A 20,717-nucleotide genomic window follows, 5' to 3' on the forward strand; every position below is an offset into this window, starting at 1 on the left:
GAAATAGCCTTCAAAGGGGATGATGTCTACGCTTGAAGGAATGCCTTGGTGTGATGGAGCAATTTATGCTGAGGAGGCATGAGTTCTTTGATAATTGGAATGTCAATAAAAGCATGGAACCATGAGTAAAGCTTAGGTATTGACTCTGCATCAATAAGGTTGATGGCCACAACTTCCTCAGCTATTCCGATCCAGTATGGAAGCCAGCCAATAGCAATGTCCGCAAAGCCAATGTTATCACCTCCAAAGAAGCGTTTTCCCTCAAGTCCAACCTCAAGCCTCTTCAGATTCTCTCGAGCTTCTTCTGCTGCCTTCTGTTGCTCTTCTCCTACATTGGAAAACGCTGCCACAACCGTTAGCATACACTGTGAAGAGTTAAGAGTCACACCCAATTAAATTAACTCGTGTCCACAAAAAATAGCCACTAAATCAGCAACTTGCATATAATACATATGAGAATACAAATTTATCTACTTAATATATTAAAATTGGGTTTTCCCAACTAATGAAAGTGAGGTGTCGATCCCTCGTGACTCCGTTTTCCCTCCAAAATAAATACACTTTTCTCTATTCTAAATTATTTTATAAAAAATATTTTTATTATAATTATATTATAATTAATATTTAATGAATAATACATAATTATACTAATTTAAGAATATATCTTCATTATAATTATATTAAATCACTATTTAATGCATTATTAAACTACTTTTTAATTATCAATTGAAAATACTTTTAATAATAATAATAATAATAATAATAATAATAATAATATATGATAATGATATGATAATGGCACCGGTCGTGGTAATGATGATAAAAATATTTTATTCTAATCATAAAATGATCAAATCTTATGATATTAATAACGCAAATTAATTTTAAATATTTTTAGTCATTTTAATTATATTAATTTTAAAAATATTGATATAATTATAATTCTTATTTATTATCCAATAATAATAATAATAACTTGAAAAACCTGTATATAAACTATTTCAATTATCCGTGTATTATTATTAAAATTTTATCTACTTAATATATTAAAATTGTGTTTTCCCCCAACTAATGAAAGTGAGGCGTCAATTCCTCATGAATTTATTTTTCTGCCAAAATGAATGCATTATTTTCTCTTCTAAGTTTATTTTATAAAAATATCTTTATTATAATTATACTATAATTAGCATTTAAGTAATAATGCATAATTATACTAATTTAGGAAAATATCTTTATTTTTAGAAAGTACTATTCTCATGTAATGAAAGCACTATTCTCTCTTTTAAAATTATTTTTAGAAAAATATCTTTATTATAATTATATTACAATTAGTATTTAATGAATAATACATAATTATACTAATTTTAAAAAATATATTTATTTTTAAAAAGTACTATTCTCATGTAATGAAAGCATTATTCTCTCTTCTAAAATTATTTTTAGAAAAATATCTTTATTATAATTATATTACAATTAGCATTTAATGAATAATGCATGATTATACTAATTTAGAAAAATATCTTTATTATAATTATATAAAATAATCTACTTAATATACTAAAATTGGATTTTTCCCTAACTAATGAAAGTAAGGTGTCAATTTCTCATGAATTTATTTTCTTTTCAAAATAAATATACTATTCTCTCTTCTAAATTTATTTTAAAAAATATCTTTATTAGAATTATATTACAATTAGAAATTAATGAATAATGCATAATTATACTAATTTAGAAAAATATCCTAATTATAATTATATAAAAAATTAAACATAAATTTATAATTCTAATTGCCATAAATATGTTACTAATGTTCATAGTGGTAAATTGATATTGCAATAATTAATTTCTATAATTATTTTTGTACTACTAAAGGCTATATATAGTATTTCTTTGTGGTTAGTGAGTCTAAATCTAAGAATCAAAGCATTCTTTTTTTCTAATCTATTATTCTTCTTTGATTGGCCAATTGTTTCTAAGGAGCTTTGTAGGTCAAGTTCAACTCACATCCCCTCCATGTTTTCTACGTTTGTCCGAAAATATTTGAAGTGGAGCATATAATGAGATTGAATTTCCTCAATTTAGGTTCAGTTTCGAAAAATTTGTGTTAACCTTGAAAATGCAATTCAAATATTGGTACTATATTTAAATTTTCTTCTATTAAGCTTTTTGTATTAAAAATAATTTTATAACATATTGTGATTTTTTTCAGAAACTACCGGCTTTCTGGTGCATTAATGTAATACTATTGAAGAGAATAAAAGTCAATTTAGTTTGACAATTTTAACAAAAAGATAGTCTAAATTTGTACGGATTCTATGTGTTCGATCGTATGATGTTATTTCGGTTGGTTGTTACGAGAATAACTCTAATCTATACGTATTTAAGGATTAGAATAGATTAAATATTATTTAAGTAATTTAGTTCTAATATTGGTATTATTTGATTAAATTAGTTTTAGAGAAATTTAAATTGTTGTCTCAATTTATATATTATGACTATTCTTTTTGGATATGTTATTTTTAAACTTTTTAATATGAAAATTTTTTCTTTTTTTTTTTTATTTTTAAGTTTGTTTTTTTTTTGGATATATGTATCACCATTTTTTTATTTCAGATTAGTAATGTAATTATTAAGAGAAATATAATTCATCAATAGATTAGAATGATTAAAAATTTAATTATATTGTGTGGACACAAGATTGATTAATTAAGATTAAGGCGTGAAAAAAAAGAGTCATAATACGTGATTTTGCTTTCTTGCTAATATATAAAAATACGTGAAAAATTTTTAAAATATCATCATTAAAAAAAATTTGTTAGTCATGCATATAAAAAGAGATTGGAGGGGATGAATGGGTATAAAAAATAAAAAATTATTATTTGATTAGAAAAAAAATAATTATATATATATATATATATATATATATAAAATCATAACAAAAAAATAATTAATATATGTGACTTAAATTTTTATATGTACAATTAATATATATATGTGTGTTATAAATGAATATTTAGAATTATATAACAAAATTATTATATATGTATAGATAAATAAAAAATTATTATAATTTATGAAAATTACAACATTAATAATAAAGAATAAAAAAAATTATCGAATAATTATAGACTCAAAAAAAATTAATTATGATAAAAAAATTAATATATATGATTTAAATATATTTACATACAATTTATATATATAGATATATAAACTACATAAAGAAGTATTTAAAATTAGGTTTAATTACTCTGTTGGTCCCTATAGTTTCATAAAATTTTCAATTAGGTTCTTATACTTTTTTTCTTTCTAATTGGGTCCCTGCACTAATTTTTTTTCAATTAAGTCCCTCTTAGTAGTAATTGGCTAAATTTTATAGGGACCCAACTAAAAAAAAAAAAAATTGGTATAGGAACCTAAATAGAAGAAAAAAAAAAGTGTAGGGACCCAATTAAAAAAAAAAATTGGTACAAAGACTCAATTAAAAGGAAAAAAAGTATAGGAACCTAATTGAAAATTTCGCGAAACTATAAGGACCAACAGAGTAATTAAACATTAAAATTATTTAACAAAGTAAATATATTCTAAAAATAAAAAAATTATTAACTAAACAATTGATATATATACATATAAATAAATACAAAAATTAGTATGATTTATGAATATTATTATGCGTATGATGGTATTAATAGAATAACAAAATCATTGAATGATCGTAGGCTAAAAAAAATATTTATAATAAAAAAATAAAAAAATAATTAATATATGTGACTTAATATATATGTATACTTAAATAAGGAAATATTTAAAATTATATAAATAAAATAAGTAAATGTATCTTAGGAATAAAAAATTTATTGACTAATCGATCAATATATACTGGTAGTACAAATAAAAAAACCATTAAATAAAAAAAGAATAGTATGTTTTTAATTTTGGGAATAAAACGTAAATAATTATAATATAATAATTTCTTTAATTATTAATATTTATAATTGTTATTTTAAATCATAAATTTAGAAAAAAAGTAGATTAACAAAAACGATTAATAACTATATTAGAGTTGATACATATAATACTAGATTAAGAAAAAATAAACGCATAACATGTTACTTTTTTATTAATCAAATTACTACAATCAACTTAATTTCAATAAAATAATTTAAAATTATAATTTTAACTTTATCACATAGTACAAATTATTGAACAATTTATTATCATGTACATGGCATGGATTATTAAACAATTTTTCATATATTAATTATATTCCGTTACGGTATTAAGACTTTGAACATAATTTTAATTTAATTTTGGACAATATCAAAAATAAATAAATATATATATATATATATATATGATATGATATTTAGGTATTAATTATTGTTATTTATTAACTTATTTTTGGTATTTAATTATTAAAATATTATATATTAATTATATTCCGTTTACCGTGTTAAGACTTTAGACATAATTTCAATTTAATTTTGAAAAATATTGGAAGCAAATATATATATATATATATATATATATAATATTAAATTAAAAGAGTAGATTTTAATTTTACATAAAATAATATAATAGATATAGAGTATAAATAAATTTACTTGACAAATATAATTATTCATAGTGTGATATTTTATTACGATAACATATCTTTGTGTATCGGCTCCCTATATAGCAATAACATATATATATATATATATATATATATATATATTTCTTTTTAGCTTATTATTTTTCTATCACATGACATATTTATTATTATATTTCAAATTTAGAGTTTCTTTGATCTAACATTGCGGTGAAAGAATGGCAAGCAAAAAAAAATGAAAAAAAAAATATAGGAACATTCCAAACATAATTACGGCTAATATTTTTTTCTTTGGTTTTCAAATATATTATTTATTTTATTTATTTAGAGTAATAACTAAATTTATTATAACTGTAGTACAATTATCCTTAAACTATTAGTATTATTAGTATATTTTAAAATTTTTGACATATTATTAGTATATATAATAAGCAATAGTAAATTTTCTTTCATGTTTATCATTTAAAAAATTTATAATTTTGATATAGTCTTTATTCTATTTTTTTTCCATGCTAATGACGATTGATTATGATTCTATCAATAGTATCACCTATAGTAGATTATACGAAGAGAAATTATGGAAAATAAAGACAATAATTATAAGCCTATAGAAAGTCTAATCCAAGTTTGACAAGAGCAAGACGGCTTACATAGAAATAGTTCTAATAGATGATAAGATTAGTTGATTCATTTACTAAATTTTTTCAAGTAATGCTAAGTTCAATTTATAAATAGAGTTTAATTTTGATGCACTGACAGTGTAAAGCGTTTTACACAGTCGTGCAATCACATCTGTTCTTTTTGGATGACCATTCACGCGGTCAATGTGAAAGGTATTTATTTTTATTGATGTGTCATTACGTAATTGGATGCACGTGTAAAACTACTTTACACTGTTAGTGCATCAAAATTAATTCTTATAACTATTTGTAGTTCATATTTTAAGTTAATTTTATTAGTACACCATTTCACAAGTTAAAGACAATTCTTTTTAATAGCTTTTATATTTAATTTATTTTGCAGTACGATAAAATTCATTGTTCAATCAAGAATTATTTGATAAAAATATTTGAGAATGAATTGGTAGAAAGGAAGGTCTATGTCTTTTCAAATTTTGAGATTGAGAAATCAAGCAGAATATATCTTGTGACTGTACACACGTGCAAAATATATTTTAAGAGTTTATATTAACCCACACAAAATTATTTTCCTTTTGATTTTAAATTTTGCCAAAAAATTGTATAATAATATCATTTTATTGATAACAAAAATTTTAACAGTTTATTTATGAAAATATTTGAAATTGTATTGTGACTTTTTTAAAAGGTATATTCTTTTATTAATATACTATTGTTAGTTTTATCGTTTAAAATAAAATAAATCAGTAAATTCTCTTTATTTTATACACGTACGAAGTTATAATTTCTTATATTATTCACTCATTTGTCCTTAATTTGGTACTTTTAATTCAATTTTTTTTGTTCAATTAGATGTTATTGGACTCCTGAGTGGAAAAGAAAAACTTATATCATGGTCAAAAATAGAGAGAAGTGACCAGTACATTGTGATTGATCTTCATGATTTGCAGTATGTAAAATTTTAATATTTTAATATGAATATTTCTTTTGGTAATAATTATGTGTTGTGGTGCAAATTTTTTTTTCTTTATGTATTACTACTTACTCTCTTAATTCTCGCTTTCATTCAAAAATGAGAAAAAAATAAGATGTATACTATGAGATCAATTTACAATCCAATTACTTGATCATTTATATGATCACTGAGTAACTGAATATATAATTTATTCTCTAATTTATAAAATTTAACAAAGATATTGGTAACATATTGGTTTCGCATTTATTTATATATTTTATTTATTTATGTTATATTTGTAATTACATTATATCTATTTTTATCAATATATTTTTTAAAAAAAAATACCGTTAGTGTTAGTACATGGTGTATTAAATAAATTAAATGGTAGAAACACGTAACTATTTTTTTTTTCAGTCAAGATTCAGTAAAATACTATAATTTAGACTTGCAATATCAATATATTAATAATAAAGTGGAGAAAAAAATGTAATATTATATCAAAGAAAATTTTTTAAATCATAATTGTAATTTATGATTGAAATCATAATTTAAATATTTTAAATGGAATAATCTATCTACTTAATATATTAAAACTGGGTTTTCCCCCAACTAATGAAGATGAGGTATCGATCTCTCGTGACTCCGTTTTCCCTCTAAAATGAACTTTCCTATTCTCTATTCTAAATTATTTTATAAAAAATATCTTTATTATAATTATATTATAATTAATATTTAATGAATAATACATAATTATACTAATTTAGAAACATATCTTTATTATAATTATATCAAATCAATATTTAATGCATTATTAAACTACTCATCAATTATCAATTAAAAATACTTTTAATCATTTTAATAATAATAATAATAATAATAATAATAATAATATATGATAATGATAATTACCCGTGATATCATTTATTGAAAAAATATAACATAAAAAATATCATTTATTTAAAATGCCATTTATTGTATATAATTCATAAAAAAATATATTTCACTTTTATTATTGATTAGAAGATAACTTATTTATATTTTGATTAATTTTATTTATTATTATTATTATATTTAATTTACAGAAAAATAAATTAATAACCATATTATTATTTATCAATAAATTAATATTGATAATGATTACATAAAAATTATTTAATATTTAATATTTTTATATTATTTATTTTTTATATATTTTGATATATTTATAAATATTTTTTATTATTTTTATATGCTATATGTTTACCTCCACTATTTAAAATTTTTGGATTCGTCACTACTTTTGAGCGTGTTTCTTAATTTATTTTTTATAATTCATTGAATACAATTTATTACAGTAAATTAATTATATCAACTAATTGATTTGATTAGATATTTAAATATCACACGATTTATTATAATTCATATCAATCAAATAATTGTAATTTATTATATCAATTATTTTATTTCATTAATTTATAAGGTACATAATAACATAGATGATTTGTTACTTATAATGATTAAATACAATAAATACAAATTAATTTAGTTTAAAAAATCATTGTGTCATATGTTTTCCTATTTATTTTTTTAATTTATTAAATCCAATCAATTATAATAAATTAATTATATCAAGTAATTAATTAAATCAATTATTTCCTAATTTATTTTTTTGAATTCAATAAATCAAATAAAATCAATTATACTAATTATTTGTATCAACTAACTGATTTGATTAATTCTTAAAAATATTTTTATTTAATTTATTTTATTTATTTAAATACATGAATTATAACTGATTAGTTATTTAATTTTATTACGATAAATATGAAATTCTATTCCGAGTATAAAAATATAAAATTTTATTCCTTTCATTTTTATTTTACCACTATAAAAGACCATATATGCTAGAAGAAAATATCGTTCATTTATCAATTACTCTTTCATTAGGTAGCTTTTACAACAATTCTTTTTCTTCCTATGAGGCGTCGTCGCAAGAAATCAACTATCGTGGATACAAACCACCACACACTCTTCAACTCCCGTGTTCATCATTCAGAGCAATATATGATATGTTATCCATGAAGCATTTATAGACCATGGTGTTATCATGTATGCATAAATAAAAAAATTTTCGTAATTAAGCTTAAGTCATTTACCTGTTTGTGTGGTATATTATAGTGTGAAATTACTTTCAATTTGTGTTGTGCAATGATATTATGGTTTAATTTAAACTTTTGTTTTAGAATTGTGTTATGATTTTATCGCATCATTTTCTCTTAGATATCAAGTTGATGTATTTTTATTTATTATTATTGAAACGGATGTGATATAAAATTTGTAAAAAAAAAAATAAAATTCTCACACTTAATTTATTTTATTGTAGTCTTTTATCTCTTCTATTTCTTTTTATTTTCTTCTTATTCATTTTATTTTTTTTAAATATCATATAATTTATTATAATTTATACCAATTAATTAATTATAATTTATTATATTAGTTAGTTTAATTCATTAATTTATAATATGCATGATAAAATAGATTATTTATTACTTATACGTTTATTCTTCTAAATTCTAAATCTGAATAATTATATTTTTAGTTTTAGTTATGAACAAAATATTATTAATAATAAATGATAATTAACCACTCATATTTTTAATCAAAGTGTTTAGATGATTTTTATATTTATTAATATTAATTATTGATTATTTTTTGTCAATAAAGCATATTATAATTTTATGTTAGTTCATAATTGATTAATGATTAATATTCATGAAGCTATGTTATTCTAAATATTTTATTTAAATGTATTTTAAACATAAAAATGTATTATTTTTAATAAATCATACTTTTACTTTTTTTAATTATTCTAAAGGAATATTTTATCAAATACTAATTAAAGCCATCCTTCCATTTGCTTTTACTAATTTATTATCTAATTATTATTTAAAATTAAAATTGTATTAATAAATTTAATATTAAAATTAATTTGGTTTTTTATTTAGAGTGTTTTTCGATTTTTTTAATCTAATCAAACAAAACTATTCAATTATAAATAGTCACTTCTATCTTATTTTATATTATTAACTAATTAAAATTACTAAAATTTAATAATACAATTCTGTTTTATATTTTTATTTTTAGTTCAATCCATCTAAGCTATATATAATTATTTTAATTTTTATATTTTATAATGTAATACTACAAACATTAATAGCAAAATAACATAGTAAATTTTCATGTTTTAATATTAAATATAAAATTAATACGTACAAAAATTTTTAAGCTTTTAAATCAATACGAATCATTGTAAATAATACTTATTTATGGCATAAACAAAGAAATACAAAATCTTAAGTTTAGCATATAAAAATTTAGGAACATGTTATATGTAGAAATGTAATCGCATAGTATCATTTTTTTTAATGGTGTAGACCAACAACTCTAATTTTATTTCACGGTCAAATTTAAAAAAAAAGTTGTAATTTTAAAGGTAGTCAGAAAAAAATAACAAAATTAATAAAAAAAATAGCTAACTTATATTATTCTATTAATTTATTTAATATAATAAATTATTTTTATTTATATTAAGATTAATTTTAAATATTTTAAAATAAAAAGTATAATTAATTATAATTTACATCTTAAATTATGTTGAGTACATGATATTCTATTGTGCTGCTAAAAGTAAAAATGAGATAACAAATATAATTTTATTTCTTAATTCAGTATATTTATTTATATTTTATACTTTTTTTACGATTAATTTTGTACGATGTTGGTATATTAAATAAAAATACCTGTTATAATAACAAAAAATAAAATAAAATTTCAATCAATAGTTTTATATTCTTTACTTTTTTTTTCAATTTTATTTTGAATTTTAATTTATTACTAAAAGGTAGTGAAATTCTATTAATACTGAAATAAAGTTGCAAAAAGGTCCATAGGGTAGAATAAGTAAAATAATGTGATACCCATATTACAACATCCAAATAAAACAACCTAAGATCTAAAATGTTTATCTGTCTCTTTCTCCCGTCTATTATATTATCGATTCTATTATATAAAAATCGATTTTTTACATTTAATGATAGAATCAACGTAGCATGTTTCTGAGAATGTTTCTTAATTTATTTTATTTAACTCATTAAATACAATTCATTATGATGCATTAATTATATCAACTAATTGATTTGATTAGATATTTAAGTATCACACAATTTAAAATTATGTATATTGATTTGATTTTTATGATATATAAATTTAAGGAATAAATTAAAATAATATAACTTATTACTTATTTAATTTGAATACAACAAATACAAAATTAATTTAGTCAAAAGTTTATTATTTTCTAATCTTCTATACATAAAAATGACAAAACAAATTGTAAAAATAATCTTTTTATCATTTTTGCTATTTTAATTTTATTTTCTTTGCTTTTTTTATGTGTACTTTTATTTTACATTAACTTTGTGTATTTAATAACAAAATATACTCATATTAATTCTATCATATAATAATATATTTTTCTCCTATGTTAATCAAAGAATTTCAATAGTTATCAACTACATCTAATAGAATGATTGAGAAGTGAGAACTACGACAAGTTAAACCCAGATTTAAAATGCTGAAACGAAGGAAAGAAAACAGTGGATATATGATTAGAGAAAAATATATAATAACGAGAAATATATAAAATTGGATTTTTCCTCCAACTAATAAAAGTGAGGTGTCAATTTCTCATGAATTCATTTTTTCTCTAAAATGAAATCACTTTTTTCTCTTCTAAATTTATTTTAGAAAAATATCTTTATTATAATTATATTACAATTAACATTTAACGAATAATGCATGATTATACTAATTTAGGAAAATATCTTTATTATAATTATATAAAATCAATATTTAATACATTATCAACTAATAAAAGTGAAGTGTCAATTCCTCATGAATTCATTTTTCCTCCAAAATAAAAGCACTATTCTCTCTTCTAAATTTATTTTAGAAAAATATCTTTATTATAATTATATTACAAGTAGCATTTAATGAATAATGCATAATTATAGTAATTTAGAAAAATAAAATAAAGTCCAGTAATTTATCTTTCGACTACACACGTATGTAGAATAACTTTTAAGAAGGAGTCACGTATAGTAAATACGGTCGATGATTGTAAAACTGTATACTAACATTGATATAATATTATTTCAGGTATATGTTTTGCAGGTATCAAAGAAAAGTGTTGAGTTATTTTTTGGTGGGTTTAAATTATTTATTGTTTATTAGAGAGTTTTGTGCATTAGAATTCTCTAATAATTTATTATTTATTTTGAGCTGATTTTGATATATTCTTACTTGACAGTAAAACAACATATAAAAAATTTTTGGTGGGTCTAAATATTACTAGGTTATTTATGGTCACATTGAGTATATATGTTTGATTTATTGAAAAAAGTAAATTACTAAAACTAATTAATAACTATTTTAGAGTTAATACATTTAATACTAGATTAAGAAAAAATAAACAATACATAATATGTTACATTTTTATTAATCAAATTATTATAATTCAAATTAATCTTAACAAAAGAATTTAAAATTATAATTTCAATCTTATCACGTGCATGGCACGGACTATTACACTTGTTTCATTTAAAAAATTCATAATTCAAACATAATTTTTATACACTTAATAGCTACATTTGAGTTAATACATTTAATATTATATTTAAAAAACACGAACAATGCACATCATATTATTTATTTATTAATTAAATTATTACAATTTAAATTAATTTTAATAGAATAATTTAAAATTTTAATTTTAATTTTCTCACGTGCATGGCACGGGTTATTACACTTGTATATACTGAAAACAGGATCTGTCTATCAACTCTTTTGAACTTTTCTGATGTGCACAAATAATAATTTATAGATATGCCTCATATGCGAGTTTAATAGTAATTATTATTTTTTTACATTTACCACAAATTCCTTTCGTTTTTGCTTCTCTTCGTACGCACTCCATCCTCTGCCACCGTGACTGCGTCTTTCTTCACTGCCGCCGCCGCCTGAAGCTCTGCTCTGTTCAACTGGTGGAAAGAAGCTGTGATATTTTTCTGTATCTCCTCAGCCCAGTACCTCATTGTCTCATTCATTCTCAGTATCTATCTTCTCTCTTCGCGTCATTCGTCAGCCTCAGAGTGGTGGCGTGGGTCTCAGCAAGTCAGCATCATCGTCAGCGCTGTGGTGCTCTACTTCCAGAGTTTCAATGGAGCCTCAGACTTAGGTATATATGAATTTGCTTCATTGATTGATTTCATTTTTTTTGTTCCTTTTATCTTCTTGCTGTACGAATTTGTTTCATTGAATTCATTCAATTATTTTTTTTTATACTTATTTTTTTGTTAAGGTTTTTTGTATGAGTAAATTTCATTCATTTCATTCAATTATTTGTTTTGTTCTGTTTATTTGGTTGTTTGAATTTTTTTGGGTTCTAGTTATGAGGGTTAAAAAATTTTGGTATTTGTTTTTAGAGTAAAGTATCGTTTTTGTCCCTAACGTTTGGGGTAAGTCCTATTTGTGTCCCTAACGTTTAAATCGTCCTATTTGTATCCTTAACGTTTATAAAAGTGATTCAATGTTATCCTACTATCAATTATACTAACAAATCAGATTATATTTTTCAATTATTCTCACTTGGATATATTTATTATCAATTAGGTCTCACTTGGATGTGATCGATTTTAATATTATATCCACTATTTGTGTTTAGATTCAATTATGTCCCTAGAAAAGTAAATTATGTAAATATTGTAGGAATTAGTTTCAACATTTGATGAGTTATTTTTCGGAGTAGATCATCGATTCTATCCCAGACATTTGTATTCTAACATCAAGAAGAGATTTTTAAAACTCAAACTAAAGCATTCATGATGTGTAATTGACGGCAGGATAACATTGAATCACTTTTACAAACGTTAGGGATACAAATAGGACGATTTAAACGTTAGGGACACAAATAGGATTTACTCCAAACGTTGGGGACAAAAACGATACTTTACTCTTGTTTTTATAATTTTGATTTCAATTTCTGTGTTTATGTTTCTGTTCATGATGTTCTAGTTTAATTTCTGTGTTTATGTCTCTTAAATCTCAGGGGCAAATGATGATGATGAGGCGGAGCAGAACCATCCATTGCATCAATAAAAGAAGAGTTTAAATTCCTTTGTTTATGTTTCTTTAAAATTATGCCTGGTCCGTTTGTGATGTAGCAGAATAATTTTGAACTGGCCTGACTCATCTTGTGTTTGATTTATATAATAAACATATTCTTAATAATTTTTTGTAGTTCAAAATTTGTTAGCAAAGTTAGCAGTGTACCAAAATGTGTAATTTGGAACTAGATTATTCCTATGGATTTCTTTCCATAGTAGTCGGATCTCTGACAGGGCAGAATATTTATAGGACAGGATAGAAACTTTGACATTTGAGGTTGTGTTCTCTGCCTAAGTGCCTAACTGTTTCAAAAATTGTTTCTGCTTGTTTATTCAAGGTTCTTCGTATAATGTTCGGTGACATGGTCATGGACACGAGTTTGCAGATGCAGCACCATTACAGCGGTCTTCTGTTAGAAGAGCCACTTGAATCATTCAGTGGGAAGCTATCTCTTGACAAATACATGCCTGCATATTGGGATAGGGACAACAAAGCAAGAAGGACTTCATGTGAAGATGACATTTAAAAAGGGGTCGATACTTGATGATCAAAATTGAAAAATGCTTTTTACTGGTTATGCTAAATATGTTTATTTTCTCTCCTATTTTGTAGTTTTGCATTTTTCTAGCTATCTATCTACAGTGAGATCTAATTTTGCATTTGTGTATAATAGCAGGGTGAAAGTAGGATCGGTAAAAAATATAGATGCTTTTGAAATTCTTCTAGAAAAATCATATACACACTATGGTGCCTAAAAGGGCCGCTTTCTGGTGGTGCCTTTTGACCATGCTGTCTTCTTTTATAAGATTTGATGCTGGTATAGTTTGGATGAAGTATGATGTATCATTGATATTTTCTTTTCCGAATTGCTTTTAAGTAGTTTTTTATACATTAAGTTGTTACCGATGAATGAATAATTTATTTAGACTTTTAGTTAATCATATTGCAAGCCTTTAACATTGCTTTATATTGAATCCTTCGTGGAGCCTAAATGATGAAAATTTGATGAAGAAACTTAACCATTCTTTTTATACTTACAATATACAATTTTGTATGATTTTTTTGTGTTTTGATCTTACATCCTACACCATATCAAGAAAACTTTGGTTAATATTTTACCTCCAATTCAACTACCAAAGCTTTATGCCATGCTAAATCGCCATTCAAATAAGTTATGTAATACTCAAAAGCTTTTCACGTACAATTTCATGACAAGAAAGTTTTATGTCTGTCAAAGATTCGTCTAAACCAAAGCTACTAACCATATGAAAACCTGAAGAATATAGCTCAAAAATTTGGAAGATGTCATTAATTTTTTGATTGAGAAGGGGGATAGAGGCCCAAAACAAGAAAACTAATTAGCCATTTACTATTCTCGCAAACACTCGTTGCCTCCTATCAGCTTCAATTGTTGGAACAAGAAAGGGGAGAGGCAAAACAAAATGGTGGAGCCCTGCCGGAAGATTATGGGCATGCTTGGCTAGAACGTCGGCACTAAAATTGGCTTCTCTCAAGACGTGTTTCACTCGGAAGTCACCTGGATTTGCCTGGAGCTCTTTAATTGCACGGATGAGGGAGGTGCTATTATGGAGGTCCGTAGATGCATGCTGCAACAGATTCACTGCACAGGTAGAATCTGTCTCTACTTGTACCTTCTCCATTCCCATATCAATTGCAATTTTAAGACCTGTGTAGATTGCCCAAAGTTCTGCTTTAGTAATGGTTACCTTTCCAATGTTCATCATCAACCCTGCCATAACCAGGCCGTTCGAATCTCTGAGAATGCCGCCACACGAGCCAGAATTTGAAGTTTGCAGGACCGAGCCATCAACGTTAAGTTTGCTCCAGCCCGCTTCCGGTGGCTTCTAACCAATAAGGATCGAGTTTGTCACTCTGAAGGTTTTGATGCTTCTCTCTGTAAGGTCTAACGCTTCTTCATAGTTTCTGGCCACCCCTCTAATTTCTGGGATTACTCTTTCAAAAGGGATGTTATCTTGATTGAAAATTAATTCATTTCTTTTCCGCCAGATAATATTACAAGAAGTGAGAAAGAAAGTGGGACATGAAGTCCCACAGCTAGTGCGAGAAGTCCTGGACAGGTTATCGTAGAGCCAGTCTTGCAGATTCTGGCTGAAGAAAGGGTCCTGCAGGTCTCTATTTGAGTTGCTCATCCAAATGCCTTGGGCGTATGGGCAGTCCCTCAGCACATGGAGCAGACTCTCTTCAAGATTCGGGCATCTCGGACAGCAATCATTATCGGTAAGCCCCCGAACACTTCTTTTTAGATTAGTTAGCAGCGCGTTATGGCTTAGGAGCCAAGCAAAGGTTCTCAGTCTCTGGGGAACCCTGGTTTTCTAGCAAATTCTATAAATCTGGTCTGAGTCCCTATCTTCAACATAGTAGCTTTTGTAGGCTCATTTGATAGAGAAACTGCCCTGAGGTTTTGGTAGCCATCCTAGGGAATCCGGTCCGAGGGAGTGGTGGGGAGCTTTAACAGTACGAATCATAACGATAATCTCCTCTGGGATTAGCTGAGCTAACCTCTCCCAATTCCAACATCCTTCCGTCGTAGCATAGGTTGCTAAATCCTCGTCAGCTCTGTCTTCCCCGATCTGTTCCATCGATAACTCGCTCAGATCTGAGATACCAGGAATCCAGTGATCTTTCCAGAATTTAATGCTTCTTCCATTTCCAATCCTCCAGATTAAATTGCTTTGAAATCGGTCCCAAATTTTAACAATACCTCTCCAAGCATTAGAGCACTTCGCTTTTTTAGTAACCTTTGGAATAAGGCTGTCCCCGCAACTATACTTCGCTTTCATTACTTTCACCCAGAGAGCTTGTTCATTATGCACCAGCCCCCAAGCTAATTTCATGAGAAAAAGGTCGTTGGATTCTTGAGCCTTCCGCAATCCTAGCCCTCCTAATTCCTTTGGCTGGCAAATGGTATCCCAATTCAAAAGATGAATTTTCTTGTTCTCTACATTAGATCCCCAGAGAAAGTCTCTACACATTTTATCAATTTTATTACAGACCTCCTTAGGCATCTTCATTGTTTGCATAGTATAGCTCGGAATGGTAGACAAAACCGATTGAACAAGGGTGCATCTTCCGGCAAGAGAAAAGGTTTTCATGTTCCAACTTGACAATTTGGCCTGCATCTTGTCTAGAATTGGTTGAAAGTGGTGTTTTTCGCACTTCTCGTAGATGAGCGGTACGCCGAGGTAATTTCCTAAATTGCTGGTTAGCGGAATACCAAGATCTTTGCTGAGCTCCTCTCTTCTGTTGTGATTAACATTCTTGGAGAAAAAGATGCAGAATTTGCTAGGGCTGACTTTCTGACCAGAAGCTTTACAAAAGGTCTCCAAAGCTTCCTTGATTACTCGAACCTGCTCCTTGCTTGCTTCCGCGAAAAGAACGAGATCATCTGCAAAACAAAGATGAGATAGATGAGGACCATTCCTAGTCAACTTGATAGGTTTCCATTTTTTCTGCTCTATTAAGGAGTTAATTAGTTGAGAGAGTCTTTCAATACATAGGACAAAAGATAAGGGGATAAGGGGTCTCCCTGTCTAATGCCTCTTATTGGGTTGAAAGTCTCTGATGGAGAACCATTCCAAAGCAAACTCATAGTAGGGGAGGAGATGCAGAAGTGAATAACATTCACAATATTCTTCGGGATGCCAATATCTTTGAGAGTGTCAATGATAAAATTCCAATTTAGACGGTCATAGGCCTTCTCCAAGTCTATTTTGATTGCCATGAGTCCTTTACCACTAGCTCTCATCCTCATAGTATGGATCACCTCTTGTGCTACCAGAATGTTATCTGCACTAATTCTTCCTGGGATGAAACTAGCCTGGGTGTTAGAGACAATGTACCCCAAGTGCGCCTTTATTCTTTCTGCAATAACTTTAGTAACAATTTTATAGCAGACGTTACAAAGACTGATAGGTCTGAACTGTGCAAAGTTTTCAGGTGAGGGAACTTTAGGAATGATAGAAATTAAGGTTTGATTTGCTCCAGCTATATTCTCAGGATTTCTAAAGATCATATGCACCCAATTCACCACCGAATCAGATACAATGTCCCAGGAATGCTGGAAAAATTTTGCTGGCAGTCCATCACTTCCTGGCGCCTTCCAGCTTCCCATATTGAACACAGCATGTTTAACTTCTTCATGGGTAATATTTCTGCTCAAATGGTTTAACTCAGCCTCAGTCAGCCTAGGGAACTTACCTGTGACAGGAAAATCAGGTAAAAATAAATTGTAGTTATTAGGAGCATATAAAGATTTGAAAAAGGATACTCCGAGCTCCTTCAGTTCTTCCACGTTATCAATCCATTCATCCTCGCTATTTTTTTAGAGCATGAAATCCAATATGATTTTCACAAGGAAAAAGAGCAAGTTTCTTGGCCAAAGAAGAAAGTTATCCAAATTTATTGAATTCAGTTATACACATAACATCATAAACAACCAATTCAATATAATAAAAAATAAAAAATGGAACAAAAAGAATCATCTAGGTTCACTAATAACAAAACTGAACTCTTTAGCTCAAATAAAATGAAATTATTCAATAAAATAACAATTGAGACATTCTTTCATCCATTTTCTTAGTACATCAGAAGATAGTGATAACTACATTTCTTTTCAAGAATGACACAAGGATGATATTCCCAATCACATATCATCATGTATGGCGGGTACATCACTCCCTCGATTGGATCCTCCTTGATTAGATCCAAAAGTAGTTCGCCTGCTCATGTTGGCTCGCTGCACCAACTGTACTAAGGCTTGAGCCACTTCTGATATTGGTGGTTGGAATCCAGGCTCCAGCTGTGCCAAAAGTTTATTAGTAGAATGAAACAAAAATATGCTAAAAGGTTTTATGACCACCTGCTCCCAATCTCCATTGGTGAATGAAATTTCACTCTTGATTCTGATGCCTCTATTGTCATGGACTTAACTTAGACTCACCAAATTAGAAGTTTAATAGACCTAAATCACACAAAAGTAAAAACAAGCCAATAAGTCAAAATGAGAGAATTCTGAACTAAGCTTAATGCTCATGCATTTAGTTATTTTTCCTAGTTCTCTGAATAGTAAGAAGCATTTGGGACATAATGGTCAGAGGGAATATATTTCAAGAGTAGTGGACTTTCAAATTTCAATGGTAAGGCTCAAAGGAGTTGACCAGAATAGTTTTGCTATCATATTTGACTGTTCAGATTTAACTATTGAAACAAGGCAGGTAGGTAAGCATAGAAATTTACAATTTATTCTAATACAAAGGAGGAAAATCACAATAAAGTAATTAATGTCTTCTACAAACAATAGAATCATAATGAAAAATCAAAAAAATTGCAACCCATGAAGCTCCCTTTGATATCCACATAATCAGAAATTGAATGCAAGTACTATGTAAATTCTTATTTTAAACCTTCTTCCAGTAATATAGCATAAAATTTCCAGAATTAAATCTTTGCACACAAAAAATTGTTATCGTACAATCTGCAATTGTGATTTTGCTTTTCATATTATAATAATTACAATCTTGAGTGTAGTTCTACTGAGATCTAACAAGTGATTTCTCAAAAATTGGCATTGAAAAAATCTTACGAGATTCGAGAAGGAGCTCGAAACCATCAACGGGGCGTCAATGACCACGGTAACACATGGTTATATCCCCATCCGTGTCTTCTTGTCACCTAAACCATGTAATCTTGCTCTTCCCCTTCACCGTTGTCCTCGACAACATCGGTGTCATGGCCTTCTTGGCACTAACATTGGTAACACCGGCATTCGGGATGATGTCGTCGGCATTCATCCAAGGAAGCGTTTCCCAGATTAGCACACAGAGACAGTGTAGGGTTTCGTTTTAATCTGCCTAACTGCCTTACCCAGATTAGTAGACAGGTGGGGAGGGTTTCGTTTTACTCTAAGGAAGAGGAGGGGTCTTTTTAGAATTTTGAACCATATTATATCCTTTGATTTAATTTTTAAAAAGTTTTAAAAATTAATATCATCTCAACCGTGGGATTTTTTTTAACATAATCCAATGATCTTAATTACATGGTGCATCAGATGTGTTCAAAATGCTTGGGCTGATTTTACACTGATAATAATATATATATATATATATATTTTATTTATACACAAATACATAAAGCTGATTTTTCATGAACAAATACGTAACATTTTTTAAAAATTACCCTTCATTTGTAATAAGAAATTCTATCATCTCTGTGAAGTACACAATTTTGACTCCACATTTAATTATAACCACTTATTAATAGAAATTTGTGCAATTTGTAATATGTCTAAAATCTAGTAATAAAGACAAGAGACACAATTTTATGTCATATTTTTGTCTCTATATTTTGGAGTTATTCTTAACTGTATGGAGAATAAATCATTATTCTTGCTCTCATTAATTAATTGTCTTGCACATTAGCATTACAGGTAAAATAAAAATATTAATAAAAAAAAAACTAACATCAAACTAAGACAATAAATAGTCAAGAGTAAGAGCATTTATCTGCTCTCATAGCACACACAGAAAAATTATATATTTTGTGTTTGAATATATCTTTACTAAAAATAAATGCTTTCAGTGTTTTTAGTAACTAAATGATTCAGAGGATTTGATAATTCATAATAGTCTCTAAGACCATTTTTTTCAGTTCTATAAATGATTGATACTAAATATGGTGCTGCAACTCTCTTACCTTGTCATCAACGAATTTGGACTAGAATCTTGCCTGGGCCCTTTCATAAGGAGAATGTGGAAGAAGAGGGTTTTGCTTCCAAGTCTGGGTTTTACTTCCAAGTCTCATCAATATAATCAAGAATGAGCAGTGATTCAGCAAGGGGCTTACCCTGGTGCACAAGAACAGGTACCTTTTTGTAGACAGGGTTGTATTTAAAGAGCATGTCACTCTTGTTGCTGAGATCTTCTTCCACATATTGGCACTCTATTCCTTTAACTGCTAGTGCCCACTTCACTCTTAGAACAGCTGGACTACCCCAAAATCCTATTAACTTCACTGAATCTCCTTCCATCTTTTTGTCTTCTCAATTAATTTGTTAATCCAAAAGGAAAACTAATTGGATAAAGATGACTTTGATATCAATACCCGAAAAAGAAGGATGGCTTTGCTATCCTTCAAAATATGCCTATTTAACCTTAAAAATTAAGATAAAAAAATTCCCTAAACTACAAAGATGATTGATCATAGTCATATTACCAGGCAAAGAAGCAAAGCAATATTCCCTGAGACTTCATGTGAAGAGAGAGAGTATAAGAAGAAAGAAAGATCCAGA

The 20,717-nt window shown here is 26.7% G+C and overlaps 1 pseudogene; it reads right to left on the reverse strand.

Annotated features, from left to right (window-relative positions):
- Positions 1-24: 24 nt before the first annotated feature.
- Positions 25-20,617, reverse strand: LOC110266907 (glutathione transferase GST 23-like; annotated as a pseudogene).
- Between the last annotated feature and the right edge of the window lie 100 nt (positions 20,618-20,717).

This window comes from Arachis ipaensis, chromosome B1, assembly GCF_059453495.1.
Source record: "Arachis ipaensis isolate K30076 ecotype BB chromosome B1, ASM5945349v1, whole genome shotgun sequence".
Taxonomy (NCBI): Eukaryota; Viridiplantae; Streptophyta; class Magnoliopsida; order Fabales; family Fabaceae; genus Arachis; species Arachis ipaensis.